Genomic DNA, 15,755 nt, shown 5'->3' on the forward strand with positions numbered 1-15,755 from the left:
ACAAAGAGACTTTGTGCAAAACATCAGCTCTGAGAAGATTGTTCTGATTGACTGGGAACATTGAGGCTCCCCTCTGAACAAAACAGCTTCCAGCTCAAAGAACTTTTTCACAGGTGTCTCTGAAGGAATAATGACTTTCTGAAAACAGAACAGAGAAATATGTTATTCACATTGTAATATTTCACAATTTCATTATAATGATTGAAAACAACAATCAAGATTATTCATGTTCACAATTGTTAATCAAATAAAACAAACTTAATTAATAATTTGTTTTTCTTTCTTAGAAACATAGGAAGAAATAAGATAAACATTAGTCAGACTGTAGCTGACTCTGTCCAAGGACAGGAAATGTGTGGAAAAACTTCAGACAATATTTAGGTCAAATGTAACTTTAAAGAACACGATTCATGGTGAATCTGGAAGATGAATAAGGGTCAGGGGTCATAGTGCAGCTTCATGCTACACCTACTTGAACTTGATTTATACCAGGCTATTTAAAGACGTATTTCCCTTAATTAATAACCACGTCTTGGATCTACTTAATTTGTCTCTAATAAATGGTTATGTACCACAGTGCTTTAAGGTTGCTGTATTTAAACCTTTACGTAAGAAACATAACCTTGACTCAGGAATCCTAGCTAATTATAGACCTATATCTAATCTAACTTTCATCTCAAAAATTCTAGAGAAAATAGTTGCAGGTCAGTTGCGTGAACATCTACAAAGAAATAATCTGTTTGAAGAGTTTCAGTCAGGGTTTAGAGCTCATCATAGCCCAGAAACAGCACTAGTAAAAGTAACTTCCTAGTTCTCTCAGTTCTGAGTCTGAACAGTTCAGTTCTGTGCGGAGAAGTTGTTTGGGAGAACAGAAGTCCAGCATGATAAGGCTCCTCCGAGTTGGATTATTGCTATCGCTGATGTGAGCTGGTGTCGGACGGAATCTCGTCACTACTTCGGACGAGTTCAGCCATCCTATGGAGACGCTGGACAGGTAGCGTTAACTGGACCTTCATATCTGCTGATTAATCTTCAGAAAGGTAATGAGTCAAGTTCCCTACTAAGCGTACCGAGGAAGGCTGGGTTCTGATGGAGAGTGTCGGTTCTGGTGAACACTTCCCCTCACATACCATCTTTTACTCCCTTTAAACTCCCATCTTTCCATCTTTAAATTCTTCTCTAAAGTAGAAATCCTTCCAGATATTTTAGAAATGTCTGTGTAAAGTGCTCATCCACTGCCGTGTGGATAATTGATCATAATTGTACAGTTTTCATAAATGTCTGTGGTGAAGCAACGGAAAATCATGGCCGTATGGTTTTCCTGATTGATGGATTATGTTGTTATTTTCATATTTTGCCAAATTAATGTAAATGTTTGATGTTAAACTTTGATTCTGTAAATAAATGACCGCATTCGTTTTGATGGGTCAAAGATAAATGACGTCTCACGTTTGCATTTCATTAAATTCAATGCACGTTTTATTCAGTCCAGAAAAATGAGGAATCCGTTTTAATTGATGAACATATCTCTGCATCTGTTCATCTACAATCTTCTCATGGCCTCAGACAATGTACTTGTGTCTATGCTGGTCCTGTTAGACCTCAGTACTGCATTTGATACAGTTGATCACAATGATTTACTACAGAGACTTGAATATGGGCAGCACGGTGGCGCAACTGGTAGAGCTGCTGCCTCTCAGCGTGCAGGTACCTGGTTAAAATCCCAGTTCGAGGGCCTATCTGGGTGGAGTTTGTATGTTCTCGCCATGCATGCGTGGGTTTTCTCCGGGTACTCCATTTTCCTCCCACAGACCAAAAACATGCATGTTATGTCATGATCGGCTCCGTGTGTGGGACCCAAAGTGCAGGAAGACGAATGAAGCTCCAGTAAATAAGTAAAATAGTTTATTAATTAAATAAACAAAACAAAATGCTGTCGGGGCAGCAAACTTACTCAAAGGAGGACACACAGGAGAGACAGGTCATGAAGCCTTAGGAAAAGGACAATCCAGAGACACTGACAAGACACCAAGAGGCTGAATATATACAGACACAAACAAGGTGAAATGAGTGACACCTGCGGTGATTAGAATTAGACACAGGTGCAACAGTGCTGGAACACAGGAGGAGAAATGCAGAGGGGTGACAGGCAAACATGAGGGAAAACACAACATGTAAGACAAGACCCCCAGAAACCCTACATGTTAGGCTGATTGGTGCCCCTAAATTGTCCCTAGGTGTGAGTGAGAGAGTGAATGGTTGTTTGTCTTGTTTGTCTCTGTGTCCCTGTGATGGACTTGCGACCTGTCCTGGGTGTCCCCCGCCCCTCGCACAATGATTGCCGGACATGAGCACCGGCGACCCCCGTGACCCAAAATGGAAGAAGCGGGTAAAAGATAATGGATGGATGGATGGATGGATGGATGGACTTGAATATGATACTGGAATTACAGGAATGGCTCTAAATGGGTTTAAATCATATTTATCTGATATATTCCAGTTTGTAAATGTAAATAATGAATTTTCGTCATACACCAAAGTTAGTCATGTAATTCCTCAGGGTACAGTGCTTGGACCAATACTTGTTACCTCGTATATGATTCCATTAGGTAAAGTTATTAAGGCTCAAGGTTCTTTACTGTCTTTCGCATCACATGTGGTACATGAGGTCGAATGAAATTGTGTACCCAAGGTCCCAGTTATACCCAAAAACCAACAGAGATACAACAAAAACAAAAACCCAAGACGCGTCTGACCTGAGCTTTCAGCTTCTGTATTTAAACACAAAAGCTCCACCCAGAGACATGTCACACATTTTTACAGTTCTTTGTCTAAACTAGTTCAAACTGATGTCTTCATTTCCTGGAAGTCCTTTTATTGAGTTGTTTTATTATTTTCTTCTGCCGTTACAGTTTACTGGTGATCTTGTCATCAGATGGGACACACACCAGCAGCTCCCTGTTAGTTCATGCCCCGTACACAAAAAACTCAAATACATTCTCTGACTTAGTTCAATCTGTACTTGTTGATACCAAAAGACAAGCTGATCCAGAAGCCAAGCAGATACAAATAAAGGACAAGATACAGTTGTGATACATCGAGCAATACAGCACAGCAGATAAGAGCGTCTTTACATTTTCCCCCTTTTGGTCTCTGAAAGAGACCATTACTCCTAACTATCCATCCCTGAATAGGTGTACCTCTGCATGTCCTGGAAAAACCCCAAGGCAGCTGTTCATTTTAAGGAGGAAAGCAGGACATCACCTCACGCCTCTGTGACGGTGGTCATTTCTGACCAAGACTACACCTGTACAGGAAAAGAAACTTTCCCTCATCTTTCTTGGTAAGCACACAATGCAGCATTTTAGCAAATCAGGCAACTTTCAAGCTGGCGGAAGCAATCAGCCTCTTCCAGTAGTGGTGCGATGGCCACTAAGGATAATTCCATGTCTCGTTCCTGGCTGTACATTTGGTAAGCAGGAGGGTGCTCACTGCCACCTTTCTCGATTATAGAGGTGATGAATCTGACCGCCAGTGAACAACAGCAGGGCACACATAAACAGCCACAGACAACCATGATCCCTAAAAATGTAGCCAAAGACACTAACAGAGAGATTACTAATGTTTTCCATTTGCCAAACATGTTTGAAAATCATTCTTCTAAGGGGTTCTCACTGCCTGAGTGTTTGTGCATAGTCTTAATCAGTCTTCTCAGTTCCTCCAGTGCTCTGGTCACCGATCCGTCCGGGGCAGTGTTGTTAGGGATGAAAGCACAACATTTTTCTCCAATCATAGCACAAGCTCCCCCCTTTTCAGCTAATACCATGTCCAGTGCCATGCGGTTTTGTATGGCCATCAGAGAGGTAGGTCCTAATTGCTCAACCAGGCCCTCTACAGCATCTCTAGTTAAGTTTGCCAATCTTAGTACATTATAATGTATGTAATTAATCCCATCAATGTTCTTGTTTGGGGTGACTGAAAAAACTGCATTAATTATGGGGATGTTTTCAAATCCAGCTGCTATTTGATCAGCTAATTTATATTCATTTGGCACTCCCCTCGGGACTCCTATTGCATCAATATAAGTAGGTGAGTTCACGGAAAAATCTACCATAGGTATATCCTGATGCATGCTCAAAAATCCAGGTAGAAAAATCTAAAAAAGGTAATCTGGTCCTCTGGACACTCCAGTAGACAATTACATGCCAGTGAGACAGAAAAGTGGGTGAAGAATTTATCTGACAAAGAGCTCACCCAGTCAGAGACAGAGATTCTTGCCAGGGGGCTGAACATTGCGGTTGCACCAAGTAGAATTCCTCTGGTGGAGATTATCACAGCCACAGAATCAGCCATCCGTAACAACAAAATGAAAGAGGGTGAAGCAGAACAACTCAGAATCAAAGTTTCAGCCTGCCTCAGCAATGCCAAACCACCACCTTCCAACATCAGTAGAGAGGAGAGGGATGCACTCACCACTCTTAGCAAGGACAAATACATCATCATTCTCCCAGCAAACAAAGGAAGGTGCACAGTGATTTTGAACCAGAAAGACAATCATGGGAAAGTTATGACACTCCTTAGTGACTTAACCACTTATGAACCTCTGAAAAGAGATCCAGGAAGTTGCTACAAGAAGAAGTTAATAAATTGCCAGAAAAATTTGGAGCAGGACAAGGCTATTGACCATATTCTGTACCACAGACTGTACCCAGGGGAGGCCACACCTAGTCTGTATGGTTTACCTAAAATCCACAAACAAGATGTACCTTTAAGACCAATTGTTACCATGATTAACTCTGTCACTTATGTAGATGAACAGATGCTGGGATATATTCATCATTTAACACGGATTCCTCATTTTTCTGGACTGAATAAAACGTGCATTGAATTTAAGGAAATGCAAACGTGAGACGTCATTTATGTTTGACCCATCAAAATGAATGCGGTCATTTATTTACAGAATCAAAATTTAACATCAAACATTTACATTAATTTGGCAAATTATGAAAATAACAACATAAGCAATCAATCAGGAAAAATCATACGACCATGATTTTTCCGTTGCTTCACCACAGACATTTATGAAAACTGTACAACTATGATCTTTTACCCACATGAATGTGGGTGAGCATTTTACACAGACATTTCTAACATATCTGGAAGAATTTCTACTTGATAGAAAAGTTTAAAGATGGAAGAAGTTAAGAGGGAGTAAGAGGGTGTGTGAGGGGAAGTAAGTGTTCACCAGAATTGACACTCTCCATCAGAAACCCAGCTCGCCTCGGTACGCTTGGTAGGAAACTTGACCCATTACCTTTCTGATGATAATCAGCAGATATGGTGTTCCGTTAACGCTACCTGTCCAGCGTCTCCTTAGTATGGCTGTAGCTCGTCAGAAGTAGCGGCTAGTGAAAGTGTTATAATCCCATGGAACTCGGAAGAGCTTTTTGTCATGTCAGGATCATCCACAGAACTGTCCAGAACTGAACAGAACAGAACTTCTCCAGAGCTTCAACAGAACTCGAGCAGAACCAGCAAAACACTCTCCATCAGAACTCCATCAGCACTCCATCAGAACTGCATCAGAACTGCATCAGAACTGCATCAGAACAGACTAGACCAGGAAGTACTGACATTTTAAAGACTCTTTCCCGGTTCACTTTTGGGATTTGTTCATTGGTCAGAAACGACCAGACGGGGTGTGTTTTGTGACGTAAGAGGTTAGAGACAGCGAGAATTGTTATGAAACAGATCAGAAATGTTCTCACAGACAGAGAGAGTTTTGTTTTGGCGCGTTTCAGAAACAGGTGCTAAAACTTCTCTATTTACGTCTGAGAGGATTCTAAAAAACATGACAGTTCGTTCAACAACTTGTTTTTCGTTTGACTCCAACCTTGGAAACGCACACTTGCTCACTCAAAGGCAGAAATCAGAAAATGCATAATTATTCTGTAACAGCTTTGACATGAGAATAAAAATCATTACTCAGTTAATAAAATTGATTAGTGCACTGCAACATCTAAAATGGTTTGAACTAAGACACTTTGATTATCAATATTTGTAAAATAGTAATGATAATAAAAAGAGAGTGTTCTTTTCACTTGAATCTTCAAGAAAGAAAGTCTCAGGATGGGTGAACCTGTATTTCTGAGTTCAAATGAATGAAATGACAGTTCCTGTCCCACAAGGTTCTAAAGGTCAAGAGTTTTGACCTAAGACTCAGTTTTGACATAGGCCTAGTCCACTACACTTACAATGTTTCCAAATATCTGGCATCTGTACTCATCCCTTTAGTTGGCAGCTCAGAACACCACATACAGAACACCATGGACTTTGTGGATAAGGTGAGGGATGTCATCATGGAGACTGATGAAACAATGGTCTCTATTGATGAAACATCACTCTTTACGTGCATTCCTGTTGATGATGCAGTAGAGGTGGTCAGTTTAAGATTAACATCAGACACCACTCTGAGCAGCAGGACCACACTTTCCACAGAACAACTGTGCCAACTCTTGAAACTGTGCCTACAGTCAACCTACTTCACATATGGGGAGCAATATTATAGGCAGAAACATGGGTGTGCCATGGGGTCTCCAGTTTCTCCTATTGTTGCCAACCTGTACATGGAGGAGGTAGAAAAGAGAGCCTTGACGTCCTTTTCAGGGACACCACCAAGTCATTGGTTCAGGTATGTCGACGACACCTGGGTTAAAATTAAATTTCAGGAAGTCCAACATTTTACTGACCACATCAACTCTGTGGATAAATACATCAAGTTCACACGAGAAGATGTAAAAAATGGCAGGTTGGCTTTCTTGGACTGTGAGATCTCAGTATCTGATAAAGGACATTTGCAAACTGAGGTGTACCGCAAACCCACCCACACAGACCAGTATTTGCAGTTTGACTCCCATCACCCTTTGGAGCACAAGTTAGGAGTCATCAGGACTTTGTACCACAGAGCAGACAGCGTCCCCACAAACTCAGGAGCCAGGCAGAGGGAGAAATCCCACACAAGACAGGCTCTAGAGCAATGTGGATATCCTAACTGGGCCTTCCTGAAAGAAGAAACCCAAATAGGACTTCAGTCAGCCATCAGGTGAAAAAGAGGAACCCAGACCCAGACCAGTGGTCATTCCATATGTTGAGGGAGTATCAGAGAAACTGAGACGTTTATTTTCTAAACAAAACGTCCCAGTGGCTTTTAAACCCCAAAATGCATTACAGCAAAGACTGGTTCATCCCAAAGATCCAGTCCCCCGGCACAAACAGAGTAATATTGTGTATGCTGTTCAGTGTCAGGAGGGCTGTGATCAGTCTTACATTGGGGAAACTAAACAGCCACTGGCCAAAAGGATGGCCCAGCACAGAAGATCAACATCATCAGGCCAGGACTCTACGGTCTGCACTCATCTCCAGGCCAGCGGTCACTCTTTCAGGGATGAAGATGTTCACATCCTGGACAGAGAGGAACAATGGTTTGAGAGAGGAGTAAAGGCCATCTTTGTGAAAAGAAATTGCCCATCATTAAACAGGGTTGGAGGCCTCCGGGTTCAACTGTCCCCCTCTTACAATGCTGTGATTGCTAGTATCACTCAGCCTCCTGTGAATAGTAAACAGCCATCAGTGTGCTAATGATCCATTGTTAGGCTGATGGTCCTTCTTGACCATGTGAGCAGCTGGTTTTGGTTGTCAGCAGCAAACTGGTTGATCCACTCTGAGAAGGTGCTATTTAAGAGACTGAGCTGAATACAGCACCTCAGACTGAGGAAGTCTTTTGGATGAAAGACGAAACATCTCTACAATTTTTTTGGTTGTTTTGCTTTGTTTTTGTTTTAGTGTCCAGAGGACCAGATTTAACTTTTTTAGATACCTTAGGTATACCTCTTTTCTGCAGTACGTGTCTGCGTCTGTGGACCGTCAATGCTGTTGCTGAAGAGCCAGGCAAAGCTGAATGCTTGACTACATTTCCTATCAGTGTGAGAGGGGCCTGAATTCTAACCATTGCGCACAAACCCTTTGCTTTCTGCGGGATCCTCACCATCAGTCTCCTTCCACCGCAGTAGTAGAACAATCCTCTATGAGCCCATCTGCCAATTTTGTTTCCTGGCAGGGTGGAGTTACACCAATCCAGGGGCATGGCTCCCAGGTCCCTCTCCTGCTGGCCTGGTGTTCTCCACACGTTATGACACTGCACAGGCCGAACTGGAAGGTGGTTGCCTCGCCCAAGGTGTAATTCAGCTCGATGTCCCCATAGTTGGACATGCAAAAATCTGCACATACTACTGGAAGAAGATCAGGACCAGAACACTGCAGGGATTCCCCTTTTTTTTATCAACTTGAGTGCAGAGATTTCTGTGTTCTGTCTGGGCTGCCAGTTTGAACTGTACCTGTTGGTCTTGAAAAGTTATTTAAATAAATTTATATTAATCACTTCACTTCCGGCGAGCTGATGGACAGCAGCTCCCTCCGGCTTCTCTGCAGTCTTTTATCATCAAACTGACCCGTTTTTCGAACCGGACTAAAGCTGGTCCTCCTTCCAACCGAATTCGGTGTTCAGTGACTCAGAGAGCCTGACGGGACCGTCCAAAAAATATTTTGGCCCAGGACCGATCAGCCGCTCCCCCCCCCCATCGGTCACTCTGAGCGCACCCTGCCGGCCAGGTGACCCCTCGAGCTGGGGAGTCGACGCACCAAGGTCCGGTGTTTTTTCTCTCTCTCTCTGGACCTCAACGAACTCTTATCTGGACCTTTGTGGTTCTACCTGGTTCCGACAAATATCGCCGGGTGGTATTTTGCTCGTTTTCAGCTGGACTGGCCCTCGTGGTGTCTCCATAGGTGTGGGGGAAGTGTACCTGTGTCCCTCGAATTGGACCAGAACCGAACCGAGGTGGCTGTGGGGGGATTCGTCTTCTACAGAGCCGGTCTCAGCTTCAGTGAGCAGCCCGTTAATTTTACTGCAGGACGATCCACCTCCGTGGAGTCGTTGTGTTCAACTGGAGGAGACGCTCCGGTGCTTTGAAGCGCCGCCGGACCGGAGCAGAACCGGGCCAGGGATATCTTCAGCCTCTTCGTCTCTCGTGCTTGGAGCGCCGGAGCCGAACTGGAGCAGAACCGGACCGGACCAGTTGCCGACTTCAGCCTCAGCCTCTCCAGTCAGTCTCGCTTTTCACCAGGGGTGCCCCGTGCTGTCGGGTGCTGAGAAGCGGAGGAGCAGCGTGGAGGAGCAGCGTGAAAGAGAAGATCTGCGTGGTGCTCGAGTGAAGTTCGGAGTTTGTATCGGAGCTGCTGCAGGCCTCCATCCAAAATCACCTGGATAATAATTAATTTTATTCCGGATCACGCTGTTGGCCCCTGTTGACCTGAAACAAGCTTGGACCATGCCTTTCACTTCAGGAGGATTTTCTGGCAGCTCGCTCTGCTATTTGCTGCAAATTATCTGTTTCTGTTTCGGCCTGTTGATTCTGGACCCAGCTTCTGTTTCCCATGGGAGCATCCATCCTTCTTCACTGGGGGGCCGGAGCCCCCCTCAGCCCTACTCAAACTTCAGTTGGGCCACCTCGTCGGGTTTGTTTGCCCATTTGAACTGTGACGTTTTATGGTCTGAAACTTTTCTGCATCATTCATATTATTGTCACTATTTTCAGTTCTCAGATTATCTGGAGTCACTGAATCTTGTTAATACACCTGAATCTGCCCATCACTGCAACTTTCACTGTTTTTGGGTTCTGAATGATCGCGTCTTCATTAATGTTTCTCATGGTTCGATTATGGGGGCTAATTGTCACACTGTTAACTCCTGTAATTACACATCAGTCACAAAAAACTCGAGAAAATGTCTGATAATAATGTTGTTACTGCTCTCAGGGATTCAGCCCAACCCTGGACCCCCCACTAATTACAGCACACCAAATGACTTTAAAAATGCCTCTGGGCTTCATTTTCTGCATGTAAATGCTCGTAGCCTTCTGAAAAAACTTGATGCTGTGAAAATCCTGGTCAGTTCTTCTGGGGCTGATGTTATCTTTATTTCTGAATCCTGGCTGAACAAATCTGTAATGAATAATGACGTGGCAATCAATGGATTTAACATCTACCGCTGTGATCGTCAAAAAAAAAGGGGGGGGGGAGGTGGAGTCATTATTTACATTAGAGATTCTCTGGTTTCAAGTCTTGTGTCTTCCAAAACAATTCCAAACCAGTTTGAAGCCTTATCTGTAAATATCACCTTGAATGGAGGCCAGCTTTTAACTGTAGTAGGTTGTTACCGCCCACCCTCAGCATCACCTGAGGCATTAAATGCCATGAAGGAATTCCTTGGTAATTTAAAATTCACAGAGATCTTTTTGGCTGGAGATCTCAACATTGATTGGTGTAAGTCGACCCCCCTCTGTGACAAATTCAAGGAATGTTGCTTGTCTTTTAATTTAACCCAACTGATCGACTCCCCCACTAGATTAAATAAAAGCCATCCTGAAAACTCCTCCATCTTAGACCTGTTTCTAACTAATATGCCTCACAAATTCCCTGGTACAGGTGTATTCGCTGATCTTTTGAGTGATCACTGTGTGACAGCTGCTTTGAGAAATATCAAACTTCCACCTTCTAAGCCCAGATTAATTCAAAAAGGGGATCTGAAACATTTTTGTGAACAGTCATTCCTCTGGGATCTGTCTCACTTTGACTGGCATCGTATTCTGTTAACTGATGACGTGAACTCCGCTTGGAACTATTTTCATAATAATTTCATTTATTTTGTGAACATACATGCTCCTTTTCGTCAGTTCAGAATAAAGGGACGAGACAACCCCTGGTTTACTCCAGAGCTAGCTGACCTCCTGCACAGGAGAGATCATCTTTGGGCCGCAGCGAGAAAATCTGACTCAGACACTGATTGGTTGAGTTTTCGACAGATGAGGAATAAATGCACAACTGCTGTCAAAGCAGCAAAACGCAACTATTTCTTATCTCAGACTTCCAAAAATCTAAATGACCCTAACAGATTCTGGAAAACAATTAAATCTCTCTCAGGCACCCCCCAATCATCTGACCTCCCATCACAACTTCTCGTTAACTCTGTTCCTGTGTCAAATAAGCACGAGATCCTGAACTGTTTCAACAAACATTTTGTTGCTTCTAGTTCTTTATTTGACACAGTAACTAATGGAAGATCAGCCACTTCACTTAATAACCAAACTTCTACAAATCAAATCCCTCCTACAAGTCAATCCTCAGTTAATCACAGCTTCTCTTTTTCTCCATTCTCAGTCAGTGAGGTCAATAAACTGTTAAAAGATCTTGATCCTAAAAAATCTGCAGGTCCAGATGAACTTCCACCTTATTTCTTAAGGCTGACTGCTCATATCATCACAGTCCCTGTGACCCACATCTTCAATCTCTCCATAAGACAAAACTCCATCCCAGACACTTGAAAACAGACTTTGTTCTTCTTTGCTGAAGGGAGGTGACCCCACCTCACTGAACAACTATCGACCAATCTCTAAACTCTGCATTTTAGTCAAGGTTCTAGAAAAACTGATAAACTCTCAAATCAAAGATTACCTGGACTCATTTAATATCTTACCTCCACATCAATCTGGTTTTAGGAAACAACACAGCACAACCACTGCTTCACTGAAGGTTCTTAATGATGTTGTTGAAGCATTGGATGCTAAGAATTATTGTGCTGCACTTTTCTTAGACCTGTCTAAAGTTTTTTACACTGTGGATCATAACATCTTGTGTCATAAACTCTCAGAAATCGGTTTCTCAGAACACACCATTGGTTGGTTCTCTAACTATCTTTCAGACCGGAGGCAATGTGTTCAACATAATGGTACTTCCTCCAGTTATTTAACAGTCAACAATGGTGTACCACAAGGCTCAGTCTTAGGACCCACCCTCTTTACAATCTACATACATAATGTAGGTAAAAACATCCCTAATGCATCCATACATTTCTATGCTGACGACACAGTTGTTTATTGTCGAGCTAAAACTGTTGCTAAGGCTTTCCAGCTTTTGAAATCTGCATTCAACATCATCCAGACTGATTTGTTTCACCTCAAACTTGTCCTAAATGCCGAAAAAACCAAAGGGATGCTTTTTTCAAATAGGAAGTTGGTCCCAGCAGTTCTTCCTCCGATTTTATCCTCAAATGGTGTCCCCATTGAGTTTGCTGATTCCTATAAATATTTGGGTATCTTTGTCAATTCACATCTCTCTTTTAAGCTCCATGTGGAAAACTTGATAAAGAAACTGAAAGTTAAACTGGGTTTCTTTTTCAGAAACAGATCCTGTCTAACCCTGAATGCTAGAAAACGCCTTGTATCTGTGACTTTCCTTCCCTCCATTGATTATGGTGACATTATTTACATGAACGCTCCTACAAGAACCCTGCAGATGTTGGATGCTGTCTATCATGGTGCACTAAGATTCATAACTGGCTGTGATTATCGTACCCACCACTGCACCCTGTATTCACTGGTTAACTGGACATCATTAACTTCACGCAGACTCTCTCACTGGTATATTTTCATCTTTAAATCACTTCTTGGTCTGTTGCCTTCATACATCTCCTCCTACATGTCTCTGCGTGAGTGCAGCTACAGCGTGCGCTCTCAGGACATTATTACCTGCAGTGTTCCCTCAATGAGGACTGAACTAGGCAAAAGGGCCTTCTCCTATTCCGCTCCTGTTTCCTGGAATATCTTACAAAAAGATTTGAAGCTCTCGACCTTGACCTCTCTAAGTGTCTTTAAGAATCTGTTGGACACCTGGCAGGGTCCAATGCTGACATGTTCCTGTTGTTAGTTTTCTACATTTGTCTTGGAATCTAGCTGTTTTTTGTTTTGTTACCTTTTCCTTTTAGCCATCCTATTTGTTAAAAAAACAAACAAAAAAAACTGTAGTATGCTTTTTTATAACTGTTTATTGTTGTTGCTGTTGTCCATTGTTGTCATCTTTCTTTGTTGAAATCAGGTCTCTCTTGTAAATGAGTCCTCGAGGCTCAATGGGATTTACCTGTATAAATAAAGGTTGATTGATTGATTAATATAAAAAGGTCACTTACCAATTAAATGCCTGATGTGATGATTTTTTCCTCCGCCTTTTCTTTTATAAGTCTGTGTACATTTCCTGTCATTAAGTGACCTTGTACTAGATGGCTGCTAAAGTTATCAGTTTTCAATCTTATACATTTGTAAAGTCTCCCATATCACTTATACATTAATAAACATACACTATCATTCATACAGCAGACACTCACTCACACTTCAACATCCTTCATGCAACAAATATACATGGCATTTATTCAATTCAATTCAGTTTATTTACATAGCCCCAAATAACAACAAAGTTGTCTCAGGGCACTTTACAGAAACATTCACATACATAAAAGCCAATTAGTAAAGTTCTCTATCTAAGGAGGCCAGCAGACAAGTTGAATCTTATGTTATATTTCCCTATACCTTTCTAACCAAGGTTCTTGTTTGTTCCTCAACTTATAAAAACACTTTTCCATCACTGCCTATTTAAAAATCTATCAATCCCTGTCTTTAACCATAACAGCTTCATATGGTCATCTGCAGGTATTCTTCTTCTAGATTATTTCTAGGAATCATCCAAATATAGGTGTTTATTTTAAGGATTCTGCCGTATCAGAAGCACAGCCTCAAGCATGAGAAAAAAGAAAAGAAAAAGAAAAGTTGCTCGGGGGTATATTGCTGACCAGTCTGTTTTCAACTACAGACCTAAGGAGGCTATAACCCAGTAGAGATTTTTTTTAACTGTCACATGACCACACCTATTGACGCTTTCCAGATGTCCAAGTTTTAACGTGTTTCTAGTAAACAGCGACGGGCAATTACACCCGGAACATCTTTCGGACTGAGCACGGTTCTTGTAAAGATTTTAACGTCTGCAACAATGACATCACAATTTTTACATGGGGCTTTAAACCTTCAGCCATGTCGGATCCTTCACATGTCATCGACAAACAACAACAATTTATATACAGGCATTTAAATCAATTGGACGAAGCTTACATTTTAGAGAAAAATTAGTTAGTCAGCTTGCAAGTCCGGTCTTACTTTTTCCAGTGTGGTCACAAGCTCTTCACACTGGTGCGGTTCTCCTTCGGAGATGCAGTCCACCATGTTTATTCCTTCGTGTGTGAAGGTGATGTTGGGGGCTTCCAGTACTTTAGATAACCTGTGTTGTCTTAAAGCGGTCATAGTAAAGCATTGAGAATTTACATATGCCACTACACTGTGTGTGGTTAATACCACTAGGGCGTGTCCCATAACAATGTGTGCTGTTTTTTTTAATTAATTTTGCAATCATCTGTTTCGTTTTGGTGGAGGGGGGGGGGGGGGGTGCTGTTTTTCCATATTATCCATCATTGTTGATAAGTACTGTAGTACCTTTCTTTCACCCCCTTTTCTCTTAAACAAAACACCATTTATGGCTAGGTTTGTTGCAGAAACATCTAAAAAGAAGGGTAGGTTGTAATCAGGTAATGTCAGTTTTGCTGCAGATGACATGTGCTGTTTGAATTTTATGAAGGCTTCTTCAGCTTCTTGTGTCCATATTAGAATGTTGTTCAAGTTTCTCATGCCTTGATCTTTGACCAAATCCCTCAGGGGTTGTGTCAAATCTGTGTATTCAGGAATATACCCTCTGCTGTACCCTGTTAGGCCCTTAAAGGAAAGCATGTATTTTACACGTGTTGGTTTGGGGTGTGTCAAGATACTCTGTTTATGAGTTTTGGACATGCTAGTGGTTCCTGCAGAGATTATTCGTCTCAGGAAGGAGACCTGTTTTCTGCCAATCTGTAATTTATTTTTACTAACCTAAAAGCCATTTTTGTGTAGATGTTCCAACACCAACCTAGTTGCTTCTATGCAGGTGTCAGGCGTGGGTGCTGCCAACAACAGGTCGTCCACATATTGGATCAGTCTGGTGTCTCTGGGGAGAGGGCAAGACTGCAGTACAACTTTTAACACCTGATTAAAGATACTAGGAGACAGAGCAAATCCTTGTGGGAATCGAGTGTAGCGTCACTGCTGTCCTTTATATGTAAATGAGAATAAATCTCTGCAGTTTTATACCAGTGGTGTGTAGGGTCCAGAGATGAGATAGAGACATAAGGATTTGGAACAGGTACTGTGGGTAACAACAAAGTCCATGCTCAATAATCCAGGTATACAATCCAACATTTTTCAGTCATGTCATCTGGACAGTTTCTTTTTTGTGCTGAAACATTTCGCCTTCGATCCGGGAGGCTTCATCAGTCAAGGAAACACACAACAAAACTGATTCTTCCCCCAACAGCTTACTCCAAAGTGGAACAAAGGTATTGTGGGTGTTTTTAATATTGCATTAATGGCTTGTAAATTGTGGGCCATTCGATATTTACCGGTTCATTTTTTTCCTCTACAGTCAAGTTGGGCGTGTTCCACTCAGACTGCAAGGGTTCTAAAACTCTTGCAGTCTGCAATTCCTTCTTCTGCTTGTTGTTTATGTTGGTATTGTGGGACCCAAATGGGTGTATCTGTGTTTACCTGTGCTGGGTGATTGGGCTGGACTGTGTCTTCCCCACGTCCATGGGGGAGATGGCCCATAATCCTTTAGGTATGGAGGCCAACATTGCTGCGGCAGAATGATGATGATGATGATGATGATGATGATGATGATGATGATGATAGAGAGAGAGAGAGAGAGAGAGAGAGAGAGAGAGAGAGAGAGAGAGA

This window comes from Nematolebias whitei, chromosome 18, assembly GCF_014905685.2.
Source record: "Nematolebias whitei isolate Nwh7 chromosome 18, NemWhi1, whole genome shotgun sequence".
NCBI lineage: Eukaryota > Metazoa > Chordata > Actinopteri > Cyprinodontiformes > Rivulidae > Nematolebias > Nematolebias whitei.